Here is a 21,557-nt window from a genome sequence, read left to right on the forward strand (position 1 = left end):
AACAAAATGAATTGCCATACTAAATTTTAAATGGGTCACCATATTTAATAAAAATTTTATTGCAGTCTTCGCCATCTCTACAGCAACAGACTTTACGAAGCTTATTTATGTAGGGATGTGCATACTAGACTTATACAAACTTCACATGTACCACTTTCATTATGAGTTTGTGACAACTCATTTTGCAGATCCTAAATTACTTTATATGGATACAGATAGCTTCATCTATTGGGTGAAGAACTGCAATCCATATGAAGTAATGAGGTTCCAGGTCCTCATACACAGCCAATAATGATTATGGTATTATGCCAAAGAACAAGAAGGTTATCAGCCTTATGAAGGACGAGGGGAATGGATTGCTGATTGTGGAGTTTATAGGTCTGTAATCAAAAATGTATGCGTATCACACATTAAAAGGTGCCACCCAGAGGCAGGTTAAGGGTCTGTGTCATATCGCATCAAGAGCCCTCTCTACTGAAGACCATTTGTGGTGACTGTGCAGTGGTGTCCACAGTGCTGCACTGCAGCGGCCACATATCGTACAGCAAACCAGTATTCAATTGAGAGGACATGAGGTGTACATTGCACTGCAGTGTAAAATCGATCTGTCACCTCATGACGATAAAATGATCATTTGTGATAATGAGGCTGAAACTCTTCTGCACTCACACTACTCAGTTGTAGCGAGTCTTTGATTGAGTAAGGAGACAGAGAGAGAGAGAGAGAGAGAGAGAGAGAGAGAGAGAGAGAGTGTCTGCAGGGTAGTAGTATTACCCTTTTATCATAGTGCAAGTACTTGTGTTTGTGTTTGTTTGTGTGTGTGGTGTGTGTGTGTGTGTGTGTGTGTGTGTGTGTGTGTGTGTGTGTGTGAGTCTGATGAAAATATTTGTGTGTAGTATGTACACATGAAAATACACACATAGACCATGTATGGAAAAAAAGATAAAAAGGATGTACATATGTACACCATATGTGTGAAAGAAAAAAGTTAAGAAAGCATAAATAAAAAACATGAATAGGCAAAATAACAAAATTGTATATTTATTTACTCATATGTAATGTATCTGTAACCTGTAAATATATATCTGTGCACCAGGTGCATCTTGTAAATAGAACAGTTTTTCACCTGGTGGTAGCCATCCAAGTCAGATTAGTTTTTAAGTGTGTATGTATCTGTATAGCTCACAGCCCACTGGAAATAAAATTATTGTAAAAATCTTTGTTATGGGTGATGTTGAAAGTAGATTTGTGCACAGTCCATCAGAACTATTGTAAAAGGTATGCTATGGGACTGTGGAATTTAGTTGTAGTAAATGTACTACACGCACAAATAAAGTTCACACTCGGCGCAGTGACTGATGGGAGCGACCATAAAGGCATTTTCCATTTACAGTCGTCCCTATTAACCACTGCGCAGAGTATCAACCTTCTTTGTGCGAATATTATCTCCACATTAGATTTTAGCGTAGATTTATAAAATATTGTAAACATTCTCATCCAGTAGTATTGGAAAAAAGGTTGTAAAAATGTTCTCGACTTCTGTTACTGTTGTAGTGTGTAAGTTAAAAGTATATCTGCATTGAAATAGCAGAATCAAATCGTACTTCAAAAACTATATTGTACTGCAAGATCTGAACTGTACCTCAAGAACTGAATTGTATTTGTATGAACTGAATAAATTACAAAAAATTCGTCACCAACATCTCTGTTGTTGTTATTTACAAAAAACCTATCCCCTATTAAATTATATATATATAAAGGCTGTGGAGGTCACAAATGACATTAGCTTTTCTGAAGATGAGAGCTATTAAGGAGGTGAAGCATAAGGCCGAGAATAACAAAATATATAGAATGGTTGCATGGAATTACACCTATCGTGCAGTACAAATTGGGTTATGGGAGCAGGAGGCACATGACTGCGCATGCTTCCGAAGATATATAGCAAAATGTCTAAAATTATATCTAGGGAACCACTGACATAGTATCGGGACAAAACTATATACTGTCAAAGTGGGAACAGGGTTGAAAAAAGCACACAAAGGTTGTGAGGTCAAAATTCATTGTTTCTCAAAGGAACTTTACATATTCATAAGCAGACAGAGGCACATTATTTTCAGACATCTTCTTCTTCTTCTTCTTCTTCTTCTTCTTCCTGATTCGACACAGAGCGGGACACCCATAGAATGTCACATTATGTGGAAAGCTCCTGTAGGCTTGAATGCAAACTTGAAGATTCGACGAATTCATGAGATGATCTCCTTCCCCTTCACATAGATGATGGTGGCATAATCGAAGCGACGTCACCGTACCTTTATAAGGCATTCAGGGATCATCCCAGTGAATTCCATGGTAGAAATATGTTAGCCACTTTGCAGTCTTTCGTGTTTTGGCGCAACTCACATTCTGGAACGACCTCGGTTATGCAGTGCTGGGTGAGAATGTCTCTATCATTCTGGCATCTTCTGTGTATGCCATATCTTTAAATATGAATTGTCTGCACTCATCATCATGGAAACCATGGAGTAAAGCAATAGGTCATTAAAAAGTAGTAGCATCTTAATTGGCTACAGAACAGACATTATAATTATTATTATCGATTTTTTCAGCGATACATACAATACAATACAATACATCTTAATTGATGGTGGTCCATCAATGTGGCATCATACATTCGAGTCAAAGTGCTTAAAGCAGGGTCATCCCTTTTAAGTATGTAAGACAGCAAAGTAAAATATATATCATTCGCTAACGGTACAAGTTGTGTAGGGAACATGTAGTAATAAAAAGCTTTCATGTAGTGAAGACTCTTAAACAGCTTCATATAAATATCTGAGAGCACATTAACGCATTTCTTGATTCACCCGCTCAAACACGCTGCAAGCAGTGCATTCTCTTTTCCCAGTGAATCCGTAGTGCTCAAGGATAATTGTCGTAACATATTGAGGGCCACGTGGGGTGGTCGTGTGATTTGAGGCGCCATGTTACGGATTGCGTGGCTCCTCCCGCCAGCGGTTCGAGTCCTCCCTCGGGCATGGAAGTGTGTGTTGTTCTAGCATAAGTTAGTTTTAATAGTGTGTAAGTCTAGGGACCGATGACCACAGCAGTTTGGATCTTAGGAATTCACACACATTTGGACATATTAGGAAGTAGAGCTCTAGAATGCTTATTCAAGAACAGAGCTGTTGCCACACGTTATAAAAAAGTAGAGTTGTGCAGTCACTATCCCCCTTTCATAGCAATAACTAAAGCATGACCATACTTTGCACAATACACTCATTACCATTGCTCAAATTCACTATTAGAATTACGGCATTACCTTATTCACAGACATCATGCACACACTTGAAGTTAAATAATTGAATGACGATGGATTCATAGTGATTATTGAGTTACATGCAGCTGGTGTGGTGTAAGGGACAAACACAAGTCTACTGTACTCTTAGGGTAATGCATTCTTTGCATTCAAGCGTACAGGAGGTTTATACATAACAAGATATTCCTTTTTGTATGATCTGGGTGGTGGTAGCTATACACCAAATGCACTGAGTTAAACCCTTACTTGGCGGTCTGAATATATAAAAAGGACGCCTCAGTGTATTAACTGGATTTACAATGATTAAAAAAACACGAAAAGGTTCCGTGGAAGTGGTGAAATCGATAAAATAAAACAAGACGCTAGGGCTTTTTAAATTATAATTACATCCTTTATTGATCGACAAATGTAAGTGTGTGCAGCAGGCATTTTTGCTACTTGCCAGTGTGGAAACGACACCTAGCTGGTGCGATTGTGGACGTATCATAATATCTTTTTATACACCTATAATTAAGGATCAGAAATGTTATGTTGCTGGTTGAACGTAAAGCTATGTTCCGAGATAAGCCACAGTAAGTGGGAAGTAAGGGGTGATAGATTTATTTCGTAAGGAGCTGCACAATATGCTAATGCAAGGGTTCACTGGACCTGCTATAATATACAAACAGGACTGGAAATACGCCTGTAATAAAACGCCTCGTCATCACCCCTAAGTGTATCCTCGCGTTTTCCTTGTTGCACTATCGACAGTGATGTTGATTACATTACACCAACTCATACTGGTGATGTCTTTCCAACCCTTTCGTCCGCAGGAGCGTTGTTGATTATCACATATTGTTGGACACCTGCACTTTATAACACTTGTTGTTGAGAGAGTTTTGGCAGGATGCAACACCCTTCAGAAGCGCGGACTGGGAAAACTTAAATCTCAAATAATTTCCTACAAGTAAAGAGAACAGAGACATGTAGCCAGAGTGAGTGTGGGCATAGCATAATTTTTACGGGTGCTGTGCACATATAAACGATAACTACACTTCTTATATGGAATGTGTATATGTTGCAGTGCAAAGTTATTATGGCTTATGTTTCAGCATGTCCAGAGAAAATGACTGTGTGTCCTATCATGAGGGAGGTATAGCTTGAGCACATAGACAGCCATAGGAGTAGGAGTATGAGGAAAATTTTATGTGGAACATTATGTGTGCTATAGATATTGAGATTCGTTCCAGATTCGTGGCTGTCAAATGCAGATATTTCCAGTACACCTATCTATGGCAGACTTAAATGCAAATCATAACATTTAATTGTAGTTAGACTGATCAGTATGGGCCTTGTTCCCAATATTCTTGTGGGTCTGGAGGTGCCCATAGAAAGCATAGCAGCAGCAAGCTCTCTCCGTCTTTCTGAAGTGGTGTACAAAGGATGGGCAAGCACCAGCATGGAACAAAGATATAATAATACACTACTGGCCATTAAAATTGCTACACCACGAAGATGACGTGCTACAGAGGCGAAATTTAACTGACAGGAAGAAGATGCTGTGATATGCAAATGATTAGCTTTTCAGAGCATTCACACTCGATTGGCGCCAGTGGCGACACCTACAATGTGCTGACATGAGGGAAGTTTCCAACCGATTTCTCATACACAAACAGCAGCTGACTGGCGTCGCCTGTGAAACGTTGTTGTGATGCCTCGTGTAAGGAGGAGAAATGCGTACCATCACGTTTCGGACATTGATAAATGTCGGATTGTAGCCTATCACGATTGCGGTTTATCGTATCGCGACATTACTGCTCGCGTTGGTCGAGACCCAATGACTGTTAGCAGAATATGGAATTGGTGGGTTCAGGAGGGTAATACGGAACGCCATGCTGGATCCCAATGGCCTCATATCACTAGCAGTCAAGAAGACAGGCATCTTATCCGCATGGCTGTAACGGATCGTGCAGCCACATCTCGATCATTGAGTCAACATATGGAGACATTTGCAAGACAACAACCATCTGCACGAATAGTTCGTCGACGTTTGCTGCAGCATGGACTATCAGCTCAGAGACCATGGCTGCAGTTACCCTTGACGCTGCATCACAGACAGGAGAGCCTACGATGGTGCACTCAGCGACGAACCTGGGTGCATGAATGGCAAAACGTCATTTTTTCGGATGAATCCAGGTTCTGTTTACAGCATCATGAGGATCGCATCTGTGTTTGGCGACATTGCAGTGAACGCACATTGGATGCGTGTATTCGTCATCGCCATACTGGCGTATCTTCCGGCGTGATGGTATGGGGTGCCATTGGTTACACGTCTCAGTCACCTCTTGTTCGCATTGACAGCATTTTGAACAGTGGACGTTACATTTCAGATGTGTTACGACCCGTGGCTCTACCCTTCATTCGATCCCTGCGAAACCCTTCATTTCAGAAGGATAATGCACGACCGCATGTTGCAGGTCCTTTCTGGATACAGAAAATGTTCGACTGCTGCCCTGGCCAACACATTCTCCAGATCTCTCGCCAGCTGAAAACTTTTGATCTATGGTGTTCGAGCAACTGGCTCGTCACAATACGCCAATCACCACTCTTGATGAACTGTGGTATCGTGTTGAAGCTACATGGGCAGCTGTACCTGTACACGCCATCCAAGCTCTGTTTGACTCAATGCCCAGGCGTAGCATGGCTGTTATTACAGCCAGAGGTGATTGTTCTGGGAACTGAGTTCTTTGGATCTAAGCAACCAAATTGCGTGAAAATGTAATCACATGTCAGTTCTAGTATAATATATTTGTCCTATGAATACCCGTTTATCATCTGCATTTCTTCTTGGTGTAGCAATTTTAATGGCCAGTAGTGTAGGTTTGGATTATTTCATAAAATTTCATAAAATGTAGCACTGTTATGCGTGTATACCCCGGAGCCAGAAACAGTATCTCAGTGGATATCTTTGTTTTGTGCTGGGGCTTGCCTATCCATTGTACACCACTTCAAAGAGAGCGAGAGAGGTTCCGGCTTAGGAGGGTTTGGCTCGTAGCTCCACCTGGATGGGTGAAATTTGAACTAATACCCAGTTTTGTGTAGCATTGCCTTCTGGACCGCGTGTGATGCGTGTATACTCCATAGAAATTCTATGAGATTCAATAGGACGAGTGTTTGCGCTGAGAGTATTGATAGTGTTCGAACTCCAGCCAGTCAGGTTCTCCTGCGGTGGGAGCAATCCACAGCCGGTGGGCCATGGTCAAGGGCCGCGTCTATGGCGGCAGTTTCCTCCGTTGGCGCTGTACTGTCGCACGGTGCATGTGTGCGTCTGGAAGGTGAGTTCATGGGATACAAGAGTGTTTTCAATAATCTCGGTCACCTAGCTGTGAATGGATCGTGTTTCTCAATACATCGTGGGGTATCTGTTGTTTTTACTATCCTGTCACGTGGTAGACTCTGTCCTCCCTCCTTTTCCAACCTGGTGTAGCAGAGAGAACCAGTCAACTTAGGAATCTATAGCACTTTTAAAAAAGAAAGTACACTTAGTAGACCAATAGCGGTCAGGAGATCTATAACCATGATGGAGCTCTATAACCATAACGTCGAAATCTAAAATTCCAACTATCGTTTCATACACCACTGGCTCTAATCATGACATCAATTAATAATAATAATAATAATAATAATAATAATAATAATAATAGGTTTGGATTATTTCATAAAAATTCTCATCAAAAATGTAACACTTTTGTTTATGCATGCAAACTAATGGGCAGTGTTGATTTTTTTTTATTTCGAGTAGTTTTAAACTGTGTGAAGCAAATTGTTTAAACGCCATAGTAACGATTTAATTAATATTTCTCGTGGCACGTCTTCTGAGGGAACGTTTGTGACATCTTCAAGATGTGGTATCCCACTCCAGATGTAGTAACTCCTGAAGCAATTCACGAAGTGTACCTCAAGAAAAGTGCACAGTAGGGCTGGGGCAGCTTAGAGCCTAAGGCAAAATGAAACATCCCATGCTAGTTCCTATGTCAGCCGCAAAGCAAACTACAGCTCTCTCTCTCTGTTTGTATGTAACTTTTTACAAGTGTTTTTGGAGTCAGCCTGGGACTAGCTTTCTGTCATCGTCAATTTGTGTGTGTGAAATAGCTACTACGTCCGCCCCATATCGCCTACATCACGATAATGTGACTGGGAATTAATTATTTATTAACTTCAGCAGTATTTCTGGATCGTTTCCCAGGCAGGCATTTGCTTTGGAATGGAGACGTCTATCGCGTGGGCCGGTATCCTACGTTTCGCCTCATGCACACAGACCACTTGAGATGGCTGTGGACGCCGAGGGGAGGTGGGCTAGGATCAGTGCATGCCCGAGCCGGCGTGGCGCGGCCCAGCAGATGCCGCGGGCCTTGCTGTGCACGGCGGGGGGGGGGGGGGGGGGGGGGCAGCCTGCGAGGGTCGCAAGACGCGAGAAAATTTTTCAGATATGTTTAAGCGATCTGTGACGGTGTAATTACGCTCGCCCATACGCGATCGGAAAGTAAAAACCACCGCAATGTTTTAAATATTTCGCACATGGCATTCGATTTCCTGACTAATTCTTTAAATAAAGTATAGTCCATACACCATCTTGCATCCCTTTAATACCGAGCGAGGTGGCGCAGTGGTTATGAGACTGGACTCGCATTCGGGAGGACAACGCTTCAATCCCACGTCTGGCTATCCTGACTTACGTTTTCCGTGATTTCCCTAAATCGCTTCAGGCAAATGCCGGGATCATTCCTTTGACAGGGCATGGCCGACTTCCATCCCCATCCTTCCCGAGACCAATGACCTCGCTGTTTGTTCTCTTCCCCTAAATCAACCCATCCCGTTAATTTTTTAAATAAACAATATTCCACACATTGTCGAAATTGTTTAAATAGTATCCCATACAATACAATCGATTAAGCAATGTTTCCAGAAGGGGACAGAGGCAGGAAAACTAGGGATATATATTTAATTAATTAATCAGTAAAATAACCTGAAGCTGCTCGTGAATACCGAAAGTGACACAGTTGAGCTATTTCTCGCCAGTTTTCATTAAATTAATTAATTAATCAATTAATTTGATATCACAAGTGGTGTTGAGTTTCTGAGAACGTGGGAGGAATAGGTGTGATATGGAAAACCACCTAACCAGACATTAAGTGAAGGACCTGTCAATCAAAAGGATGCGTTATCCCCAGGGGGTCTTAATCCTCTTTGCAGAACAATAGGTCAAGTAGCTATCAGTCAAAAGAGAACCTTTGCCCATGAATGTACCTGCCACCTGTAATGTGTGCTGGTTCTCTATCTGTCCGCTTACTGCCGATAGCTATATGCAAGATGCAGAAGTGATGATTTTGTATGGTGCAATACACGAATTGTGTGTTTACCACATTGATGTGGAGCATGGTGATATAGCCCAGTTGATCTGCTTCGCACTGAAATATTCAAGCTTTCCTCGACAGTAGCAGAGCAGCACAATTGAAGAAGTGTCTTTTGGTGGTAGCCTCCGTATTTCATGATCTGTAGATCACTTTTGCAGGGTTTAACTGTCAGTGCAATATGATCGCTGTATCTTTTTTTTCAATCTGTACAAGACAGTTTTGCCGCCGAAAGTCTCGTAATTCGTCTGTCTGCACAAAAATTTTGGCAGACGGTGCTCCCACACTGGCAGCAGCAGCAGCAGCAGCAGTTTGGCGGGTTTCACACAGAAAAATTCAAACTTTTATTGGCAGTGTAATTGAGGAAGTGTCTTTGGCGATAATTTCCGTATTTTATGATCTGTAGGGCATTTTTGCAGGATTTAACTGTCAGTGCACTATGACGGCTGTATGTTTTTTCTTTTAGATGTGTACAAAATAGTATTTCCACTGGAAGTCTCGTTTACAGAAAATGGCAGACACTGTTCCTACACCGGCAGCAGTAGCAATTTGGCAGGTAAATTCAGTAAGAACCAATCAGAATGATTCATTCACAAGACATCCTTTGTATGAGACATAGGAGCCTCTACAGACCGGTCTGAACAGGACGGAGGGCAGGGTATCTACGGAAAGTTCTGTGACGACTGAGAGTAACATGATATCTTCATTATTTGAGTGTTCAGAGACACGTCCACCTCTGGAAGGATGATGTCCCTCACCCACCATTGTGGCTTTAGAGCATCTCTAGACCAGCAGCTGCAGGACATCGAAAATTCACCGAAAATTCCAGCCATTTTTCTAGTCTGTAGGACAGTGCTTCGAATTGTTCTGATTTTCCCGTCTGTGCTTAGACAGTGCTTCGAGAAGCGAGGAAAATGACGTCCCTGACTCTAGCAGCAGCAGAAAATATAAGACTAAGCTCACTCACCATTTCAGAAAAGTGATGAACATCACAGCAGCCTTAGGACTCAGAAATTTTTATTTCTCCAGCAGTGTCTTCAAACAAGCAGCCACGACCCGAAAAGTGGTGAGCGTCCTGTTTTTAGAGTTTTCGACTTTCAAATATCATCGTTTCGGCGAGTAAAATCAGATATTGTGGCTGATATCGGTTTAGGAACCTATTTCCCACAAAAGTATTTGAAGTGTCTCTGGAAGTTTTCCCAAGTGTTCAGCAATCTTTTCTCAGAGTCCATGTTCGAGTGTGGCGGTATACAGCGCAAAATTAATGCGAACTACTGTGCAGCGATGTTTTTGAAGGTGTATTTACACATGTATTCTGCTGGATTTAATGACTCCTGAACCAGCTCGTGCTCAAGGACAAGGGTATTTCCCACAAAAGCGCGCGAAGTGTCTAGGGCAAAGTTTCACAAGTGTGCCATAATCTTTTTTTAGAGTCTGTGTTCAAGTGTGGTGGTATGTATCGCGAAATTGAAGCAAACTATTGTGTAGCGATCTTTATGTAAGTGCATTTAGAGACATACTCAGTTGGATTTAGTAACTCTTGAAGCAGTTCCTGTTCAGGAACAAAGAATATCCATGCACCAGGGATGGGAAGGAGGACGGCCACGGGTATCTGCAACATGACGGGAAGTGCTAGCGCGCGAACCTGCGGCTGCCGCATGACCGTTCCGTAAGCTGGCGTGCTCCCTCATCGAGCTGTAAGCCAGCGCATTGCCTCTCTTCTAGTAGGGTGTGGAGACCCTGGGGTGCACGTCTTGCCTCTTGTACTTCGGAAGACTGACTGACGGGACTTTTATCGAATGCTCTACAGTTACAGTAGACACATTTATCAGCATGAGTTGCGAAGTGTAACTTAGCCCCATCTTCATTATTTCTAGAAGCATATTCTTTTCATCAAATATCATTGCTATTGACACAGTCCTCAGATCCTAATATACTCCTTCTCCAGCATAGACATCTCATCCATTGAACACAGTAGACAATTAAGGCCGACCTCCCAGTTAAGCAACTGTATGCAGACTGAGTCCTTTTCCCGCCATTTTCTCCCCAGACCGCCATCTTGGATTACATTACAGGAGGGGAGAGGGAAAGGGGCGATAGCGCCCTCTGGTGGTGGTGCTATGAACTAGGTCAGTTGGACTCTGGACCTCATGGTGAACACACTAGATGGAGCTGCTGCCTATGACAGCTCAAATTGTTTAAATAAACAGTGCATGCAAAATAAAGACTCACTTCAGTCCTGGCACCCAGCACTGACTGAGTCCTTTTCCTACCAATTTTCAGATGGGGAGAGGAGGGGAGGGGAGGGGGGAGGAGAGGAGAGTTAGATTAGTGGAAGTAGCCCAATTGACCATTTTCCCACCAAAATTTGAGCTGTCCACCATACCACATCTTGGCCGCCATCTTGGATCCGCCATCTTGAATAAATTTGACAACAATGACACATGGGGTGGCACATACTTTTCCCTACTACTAACAGCCTTGCAAGAGGCGTGTAGCAGTTACTCTGCAATAAGGGAGCCATGAACTTCAACTCTGAACATGCTCTTTGTCATGGCATCGATTTGGAAAATTAAACTTTCAGAGCATGGAAATAAAACTGTAAAATAAGACAGAGCTAGCATGTCTGAGCTATACATCCAAATGAGACTGGCCATCAAAAAAATACTTTAAATTCTGGTTGGGCCAAAGTGACAATATATAAATGAAAATAAATTTTAATATGTTGTGGTTGTATGTAGAAAAGGCACCACTACTGTATACTGTTGTCCAGGAATAGTGGACCACACCACTACACGGTAGGGACAAACAATGGTTCAAATGGCTCTGAGCACTGTGGGACTCAACTTCTGAGGTCATCAGTCCCCTAGGCTTAGAACTACTTAAACCTAAGGACATCACAAACATCCATGCCCGAGGCAGGATTCGAACCTGCGACCATAGCAGCAGTTCAATTTCGGACTGGAAAGCCTAGAACCGCTCGGCCACAAAGGCCGGCCAGTAGGGACAGTTGTATTGGTACTAATGCTGGGTTACATATTGGGTAAATGTTTAAATTTTTCTGTCTATTTTTATCCATTCATTTGCCTAAGTAGGTTAAAGCAAATCTTTAAACGTGGTATGTCCGTAGCAATCATGCCTAATGAGCTAGCGAGAAAAGATAAAGGACATTACTTTTATTATGTTTGTAAAGGCTCCTATCGGATGCTTCATCGATTTTGGAGTGTCTGTCTTTTACCGTCCATGATAGAGAATGTGGATTTTTGTTCAGTTCACTAATGTGAAATAATTTAGTTGTTATACCATGAAGTCAACTTCATTTTACTAGTACCTTATTTCATCTGATCTAGCTATCTGCGTTGCTGGCATCCGTAATACTTTGGATAAGCAGGAAATTTAAGAAGAGCAAGCAGCATGCCATAACATAATCTTCAAAGAAGAGGTAAATAACTTCAGTGCTCCAAGAACTATCATTTAATAGTCCAGTACCGTATGTTACAGATTTTACGTGTGGAGTGTGCGTAGCTGTACATAAATTAGCTGAGACACATGCTCCTGAACGAACTCACTATTGTTGCGTGTCTTGTGCGGCGGCAACAAATTTCCATCATAATTATTACTTTTAAAACTATTAATTAATTAGAACAAAACAACTCTTCATGTCATGTTAAAACAACACGACTTTGTACATCTTAATTGATCATGCAGGAGGAAAAGAAACGTACAGCTTTATCCACTCGGTTAATTTCTCTCCAAACTTTATCTTCTTATGTGAATTCACTCTATCACCATTACCACTCAATTGCCCAGAGAGATTATACTGACTGAAACAATTTAATGATACAAACATAAATATGGGAAATCGCGCCAACAATACATGAGGAAAGGGAAAGAACACGCGAGGGAATAAATCACTGATCGATAACACTTTGGTAAAACAGATGAAAAACACGAAATTACTGAAAATAAACTACACGACTACAAAGCCTAGATTCAGTTATGAAGAAACGCAAACAGTTTAATGAGATAGGAAAGCTGAACGTCCCACTGGTTCACGCAAAATTCAGTGCCTAAAAACAAAAGAGGTTCTTTCAGTCCATATGTGGCACACAGCAAACCAGTGCTTAACAGTACTAGTTAAAAACAGTCTTGGTTCCAACCAAGACTGTTTTTAATCAATACAAAAGAGGTTACTAAAATATCTCAAAACTACCGAAATATAGGTACTCAAATAACACATTAGACTCTTTTATTCAGTTTAACTAGGATTATATGTTGAAGTGCAGCGACCACAGCTGAAGGCTCATTGAACATGGAACACATGGAAATAGGTGTAACTAAGCACACATGGATAATGGTAAATGAAAGCATACATTAATCAGAGTAAGGAAAAGACTCGTAAATTAGAATAGAAAGAAACACACATACAAGTAGACACAATTATTATCACATTCACACAAGGTAAAGATCGTTATAACATAGCCTAATTATCAAGTGGTGGAGGACATTCCACACCTCAATGTTCCAAGAGAAATATCACGACTCTTATTGTGTGGAAATTTTTGAGAAATCGTGTGCTAGAATGTCTGGTAACCTTGTTTTCTTATATATGTGGGGGCACAACAGGAATGTCAACATAAACACTATATCTTCGCTTGCAGTGAATATTCTGTACATTCCAAGTATCAAATAATGCTTCTTTGTGTCTGGACATTCACAAGTTGAAATGGACTCAATATGTGCCAGCATCGAAAGAAATAGTAAACATGTGGATGTTTTTGATTGTACTGGCTGGTATACCATTGTAAGAATGAATAAGTACAGAGTGACAGAACTAGATGAAACTTAAATTTTAGATTTCAGTCAGAATCGTAAGAAACTAATTAGGAATAAGAAAACTGCTGAAAATGGAGAAACTGTAAAATGGCTTAAGATTATTTGGATGTGTTGTGACCAGACAGAGCTACTTTCACCCGGCCATAACTGTGGGTTCTTTGATTGCTTGCTGACGTGGCACATCAAACTAGAAGAAATGAAATACTAGTTCACTCTTTTACATAAATAAATAAAAGATTTACTTGACTTTGCCACATTTCTTTGCCACAGGAGTACTTGATAATTTAGAATTGACCATGAAAGCATCACCTGATGCACCAAGTAACAAACTGTTCTTTTGATGTACAATGTTCGACATTTACAATAGTGGAAGTGCATCTGAAACTTTAACCAGTCGTTGCTCCTACACTATGATGCTGACTGCCGTAGCTGAGGTCGTAAACTAGGCGGAACTCTAGCATGCTCGACAACTTTTGTAGCACCGCGATCGCTGAAAGATACCACAGGACGTAATTCTGGAAACGTCAATGTGGCATGGCATTATTCGAGTACTCTCATGATGATCGAGATCTTCAAATTTTACATATCAAGAAAAGACGTCGCCCACGAAATCTGGAACCTGCACATATACTGTGCTCAGTATAAGATGAACCTCTCCGCATAAGCAAAAGAAAGAAAAAAGAAAGATCTCATAGATTTATGTAATAATTACACGGTATTAAGGAGTTTGAAAACGAGGAAAACATGAAAGAGTCACATGTATAGACTACATGTCTTTTTCTTTTTTCATCTCCTTTTTTGTTGTTAGTTCATCATCTTAGCTATTTCATGTTTACCACTTTTACATCTACATCTACATAGATACTCCGCAAGCCTCTGTACGGTGCGTGGCGGTGGATACCTTGTACCACTACTTGTAACCTTTTCCTGTTCCACTCGCAAACAGAGTGAGGGAAAAGCGATTATCTATATGCCTCCATATGACCCTAATTTCTAGTATCCTCTTTCTTTACGTTTCTTGACGGTGGCGCGTATACCTGAGCTAATATTTTTGGCAATGGTTTGCTGCCAATTCCGATAAGAGCAACCCAGTCACTGGACCATAAGGAGTAACTATTTTCCTATTCGTAATAAATCACACTCCCATTGTACCATAGTCTGCTGCTATTGGCAGTGCTCTATATTCATCTGACCAGAAATCATTATCCTTTTTCCATTTAACTTAACTGGTTCCCTCACCCCCCCCCCCCGTTCTAACTAGTTATATTTCCCTTTCCAGATTTTCCAACATCCCTACCACATTCAAATCTCTGATGTTCTACGCTCCAACTCTTAGAATGTTTCCCTCTCGTTGGATATTCAATCTGTTCCTCATGCCAACCTCCCACTTAGCAATCCCTTTGAAAGATCCAAATGGGGGGAATAATCTGGAATCTCACGCCAAAGGCAAGATCATAATGACACTTTTTCTATTAGGGGCTACATGTGTGCTGTGAATAGATATTGTGTGTCTTTAATGCAATGGTTCCCATTTCATTATGCACCCTCATTCTTTTCATCATCGCAGATTTTTCTGCCTTTTAGGGGCAGTTTACTACCTCATGTTAAAGAGGTTGTCCTGAAACTCTGTCTCTTCCTCTGTCTTCTTTGACAATGCTTTTGGCTTAATGAGGATGACTCCTTATTCTAGAATCCTTCACTATTACTAATGATTTTATTTAAAATTCAAATTGTAGCTCATTTCGAACCTGGCTGTCATGATGTTTTAACTACTATCAGATGCTACTCCTAGATGACAGGGCTAATGTCAATATCGTACAACGCTGAAGTTGACTTGTATCATAAGAGTGCCTAGAGGTGCCAAGAAGAGACAGCATACGATCCTCTGTGCATGGTGCTTGTGCCGGGTCTGCTGATCACAGGTCATTTCCAGGTAACACTGTTAAGCACTCGACTGCAGCAGCCTGACAGTCACACTCCAGTATTGTATGAAGCTACATATCATGCACCATGCAGCGTCTTGCAGTTGACCTGGTTATGTCTCACTGTATCTGCTTTTGGAATAGCTCTTTGGATATTCTATGCTTGGATACTTATTTTGCTTCAAACTGATTTCTGATTTACTTGTTATTGGCATTCCTGAATCAACACATCGTTCTTGCAACAAACGCACGATAGCTGGTAGCCCCACTGCATTGAACTTTGCTGTTTATGGTTCTGCCCCCTCCTTCAGTGGTGCGTTTGCAAGAAGCTGTGATGCTGTCCTTTATGGCCGATTCTGGGTGATACTATACAGTCAGACAACATACTAACCTAATTCTTGGGGTGGAATGCCTGGGAGGGTACAAAGGTTTGGGGTGTAATGGAACCAGTAACCAGTCTTCATGTGGGGTTTAAGGCAGCGCGTACTGGGGTGAACAACACCAGAGAATTAGTATCCCATCACTTTAAAGCAGATACTAAGACAGAAGTTCTAGTTATTTGGAATTGGTTTTCTCTGTCAGTTCTAGCTAGTTTGCAGTTTAATGAACTGTTCTGACACTGATGCTGTAAACGTGACTAAAAATTGAAAGTGCTGCTAATTTTCGATGTTTTAATGATTTAAAAATTGTTGTAAATCTGATGTTTAAGTAGAAGTTTAGTTTTAGAGCATGCACAACTGGAGTGTTAATATGAGTGTTTTAACAGTAATCACTGTCAAATAGCAATAATAATAGCTGAAATTCCAAGTTCAATGAACTATATTGTTTTTAACAATAGAAAATATTTTAGTTTATGTAGAGAATTTGAGAGGTTTCCAACGATTTAGAGGACAGAAATAACTATTTACATTATTATATTTTACAGTTAACTATTGATCACTTTATACAGGGTGACATAGAATAACGGGAATGTTTGAAATGAATAGTGGGAGCCATGGGCAGGTGGCAGTCACTGCGGGTTCGTGACAGTTAGCGAGTAAACAGTTCGCCATTTCAGTAATTACGGATCAGTGGAACGCACAACAGCGTGTGTTAGCCATAAAAATGTTTTATAACAACAATAATAGTTTGGTAGCGGCGCAGAGGGAGTTTCGAAGTTTTTATAATTTAGGACGTCATGATGCCGTTCCGAGGAAACACGCAATAAAATGTTGGATTAATAACTTTGAAGAGACTGAATCTGCCCTCAAGAAGAAACCAACAGGACTACCAAGAAGTGTGCGTTCTTCGCCAAACATTAATGTTGTACACGAGTCTGTCTCACGGAGCCCGCGGCGTTCAATTCATAAGCAAGCAGCAGTGGTTGGTTCAAACGGTTCAAATGGCTCTGAGCACTATGGGACTTAACATCTGAGGTCCGCAGTCCCCTAGAACTTAGAACTAATTAAACCTAACCAACCTAAGGACATCACACACATCCACGCCCGAGGCAGGATTCGAACCTGCGACTGTAGCGGTTGCGCGGATCCAGACTGGAGCGCCTAGAACCGCTCGGCCACAACGGCCGGCAGCAGTGGTTGGAATGTCCTGGGAGAGTGTAAGGATGAAATTTTAAATCAAGATGAAGAATTCTGCAAATAAACTACAGATGGTGCAACAATTGAAGGACAACGATTACCGGTAACGATTAGGATTCTGTCAACAAATGATAACAAAAATAAACAATGACCTTGAATTTCTAAACAAGTTGTGGATGTCAGATGAGGCACATTTTCATCTCACAGGTTATGTGAATAAACATACCTACTGTTACTAGTCAAATTATTGGGCAAACATAAATCCTAATGACGTTCGTGAGCGCCATTTATACGCTAGTAAATGACAGTATGGCGTGGTGTTTCATCACATGGGATTACCGGACCGTATTTTTTCGCAAATGAATAGGGAAACACAATAACTTTCAGTGCTGATCTTTACGTGGAGATATTATGAACTTACGTTACATCTGCATTGAACACCTTTCCAAACGTTCAAGAAACCTGGTTTCAATAGGACAGAGCTACATCACACACTGCACGACAGTCAGTGGCGTATGTGCGAGAATTGTTTGACAACCCTGTGATCTCACGATTCGGTAACATTCCCTGGCCCCCTAGATCGCCAGATTTATCCGCTTGTGAATTTTTCTTGTGGGGCTACCTGAAGAGTAAAGTCTACACGACTCGACCCAGAAGCCTGGATGAGTTAAAACAAAGAATTCGGGATGCAATTCACAGTATCCCAGCTGAGATGTTACAGCGGTCAATGAGGAATCTCAACAGCAGATGTCACGAATGTATTCGTACAGGAGGACGCCATCTAAAGGTGTAATTCTTAAAAAATGATAAATGCCGTCAATGTTTCGTAAATGGCAAAGTTTTAAGGTTTCATTTACTATGAAAGCTATTTATTTCCTTCATCAAATCTAGTTCTATTGGATTGTGGAAATGTTCCCGTTTTTCTGAGTCACACTGTACTTGCATAGAATGAACACAACTTAACCTGCTCTGTCGCTGATGTAGTGAAAAATATTAGACTGTTTGAAGACTGCCTACACTTTCTTTTACATTGGGTTTTGTGGAGCAGTCAGATTTGTAGTTGTCTAGTGCTTTAAGATTACGGAGAAAGTGCATCAAATTGTAAAACTGGGATCTGGCTAGGAAGTAGAACAAGCAAAATTAGGACATTTGAGAGCAGCAGTTGACAGCAGTAATATTAGAAATGGAATAGACATCGTGACCATGGTCAAACCTGACAGATAAGGTTCAAGAGATGCAGCAAGTGTGCTAGCTTTGCACTAGATGCTACCAACAGAACAACTCCTCTGGAGTCTGTAGACACAATGTGCTGACAACCCAGTAAGTTCAGGAACACTGACAATACAAGAAAAAAAAGCAAGCCAAGATTAGTACTAGTCAGAGGGTTACAAAGGCCAAGAATCTCCTTCAGATAGGGAGTAACCTTGGTAGAGCAGTGTCAAAAGTAACCAAGAACTCCCCGGGTAGAAAATACAGTTAAATTTGTGGGAAAGTTATGGTCAAATGCAAATACTTTAGAAGTAAGAGAGACTATTCAGCCAAAAGCCAAAGTGTTCTTATTGACTGACAGACTAAAAAAAAGGAAGAAAAGTTGCTGGATTTTGGAGTAATTCTTATTCGAGCTAGAGTACAAATACACGAAGAAACGCGAGCGCACATGCACACATATGATACATTAATACATTTATTTGCACTATGTACTCTAAATAATTGAGTTGTGTGTAACTCTGAATGCTGTAGGTTGATCTGTGGTGATGAGTTATATACAATTAGAGTAATGTTCTCGATAGCAAAAAAAAAAAAAAAATGATGTTGAGTGATGATTCACATACGTATGTCTCTGAATATTAATAATACTTGATCACATCATCTTACTTTGATGTAATGTTACTCACTGCAGTCGTCCACACTAATGTCAAAAAATCTGTAGACACACTCAAACTTGGTGAGGTCTGAATTGACGCTGCTATAGAAAGGTGTGCCTGCCAACCACTGTCTCAAGCAGTGAGGTCATGTGGGTTCCACATGCTCTGGTGGCATGTACGCGTGGCGCTACTTCTCGGAGTGCTACTCCTCAGAGAACAGCGAGTGGAGGAAAGCAATCTCGGCTGGTGGCCCACCGGTGGGAGATTCAAAAGTATTGTCTCTTGTGTAGCTGTGAGTGGTGTGCCAGGTGCGGCTGATGGAGATGCTGTTGATACTGCAAGGTAAATGTTTCTGTAAGACAGAGCTGTGTAACAGCCATATACATCATTACAACAATTAGTGGAGAAACAAAACCTGTGGCAGGGACAGTATCAAGAAAACCAGTCATTATACATTTGGGCTTTTCCATCAAACCATTATAAACTTGTTAGTAAGGAAAATGAGATCATATCCATACAGGACACTGAAAAATGTAAAGGTATTCTACAAATTTGCCATACATAAAAGAACATCATCTAGAAGCCACAGAAACAGAACAGATGCATGTACGTTGTTCAGTCACATTACAGTGACCACCTATCAGAAGCCAGAATAGCCACATTTTGCAGCATAGACCACTATGACATGTGATGTAAGAGAGGACAGGGTTATGGAGCAATGCCAACTACAGTGCCATCAGCAGCTGTGCTAGTTTTCTCAGTTGAGTATCCAGGGCGTGAACAGTCCGATCAAGGTGGTTCCACAGATTCTTGAGTGAATTTAAATACAGGGAGTTTGGTGTCCAGGAGTGTATGGAAAACTCATCCTGGTGCCCTTCAAACACAGATATACACTATAAGCGGTGTGACATATTGCATTGTCTTGCTGCTAGATGCCATTGTGCTGAGGAAAAGCAAACTGCATTTTGTGAACATGGTACATGAGGATAAATCCACACTTACATTCCATTGTGCCTTGCCACAAAAACTTTCCTCAGACCATAACACCGTTGCAGGTTGTTTGAGTTCATATGTTTTATGCCATACACGCCAATGCCCATCTGTCAGATGGAGCATAAAACAAGATTCATCTAAAAGATCCAGCTTTCAGTCACTCGGTAGACATCTAGTTGCGGTACTGGCATGCAAATTCCACCCTTGTCGCCGATGAACAGCATTCAGCATGGGTGCCTGAACCAACAGCTCGCTGCAGAGGCTCATTCGCAGCAACATTCACTGAATGACTGTTGAGGAGACACAGTTGGTGGCCCCTTGGTTCATCTAGGTGGTCAGTTGCACAACAGTTGTATGACTATTCAACTGTATACATCTGCGCAGCCGTCATTCACCTCTGTCATCTATGGTCTACGGTGTATCACAGTTGCCTCTATCCCAGTTTTAGACAGAGCCATGTTACCATGCATGGTATATTTTGCCCACACTGGCATATGAACAGCTTACAAACTTACCCAGTTCAGAAATGTTTCCACCCAAGACCCAAAAGGCAATGACGATAGCCACACGGGATTAACCGAGCGGTCTAGGGTGCTGCAGTCATGGAATGTGCGGCTTGTCCCGGTGGAGGTTCGAGTCCTCCCTTGGGCATGGGTGTGTGTTTTTGTCCTTATGATAATTAAGGTTATATAGTGTGTGAGCTTAGTGACTGATGACCTTAGCACTTAAGTCCCATAAGATTTCACACACATTTGAACATTTAAACATTTTTACAATGACGATATTCCTTGGATGCCAGATAAATCACTTAGTTTCTACATTATGACAATGGCTGTACTCTTTATCGTGTGCCCCGAGATGCTTCATATATCCTCCACTGCTAGTACTGCCACCTGCCATCTGTGAGTGGTTATTGTATGTTGACATCTAACGTAGTTGGTGATCTTATTAATGTAGATCATGTAGATGGACACTAATTTATACTACATTACTATGGTCATAATATGAGGAAAGAGTCATATACATAAAATAGGTGGTATGAAGTCCTACTGTCCCAGGCCTCAGACCTCGGTGGATTCTGTATAGAACAACTCTTTAGTGCTGCACTTCAATAGTGGAACTGGTAGCTTAAAGTACAGAAATTCTGGCAGTTTGAACGATGCATCACAATGCATTTCGCATATTTCCCACATTGATTCAAATAATGCCGGTCAACGTTTATGGAATTGCTTTTAAAGGAGGTAGTAGCTAGACTTAAGGATGCACCTTGAAATGCCACTTAGCTCTATGAAGCAGAGGTTTCTGGGTGGGGTTTCTCTTGAGTAAAGCTCTTATGGGCAGCCCTGCAGGCTCTGGTCGTTCAGTCTATGCGTGTCCTACCAACCTCCACACATTTTTCACGATTCGCTGCTTATACCAAAAGATAATGAACAGATTTTCTGAAACTCCGCTGTCGAACCCCTGTCTCTGTATATCTCTGTTATGCTGTGATACGTCATTAATCGACGTTCAGTATTATTGTTTTCGAAGCGTTTTTAGATAGTTGTTTCTGTTCTTCCACTGGCTATTCTATACACTGTTCAAATGAGTTTGGAAATCTCTCTCCAGAGTGCACTAGTACACGGTAACGTAAGTATTACCACCCAGCGAGAGTTTCACGA

Source organism: Schistocerca americana, chromosome 8 (assembly GCF_021461395.2).
Source record: "Schistocerca americana isolate TAMUIC-IGC-003095 chromosome 8, iqSchAmer2.1, whole genome shotgun sequence".
In the NCBI taxonomy this organism is placed as follows: domain Eukaryota; kingdom Metazoa; phylum Arthropoda; class Insecta; order Orthoptera; family Acrididae; genus Schistocerca; species Schistocerca americana.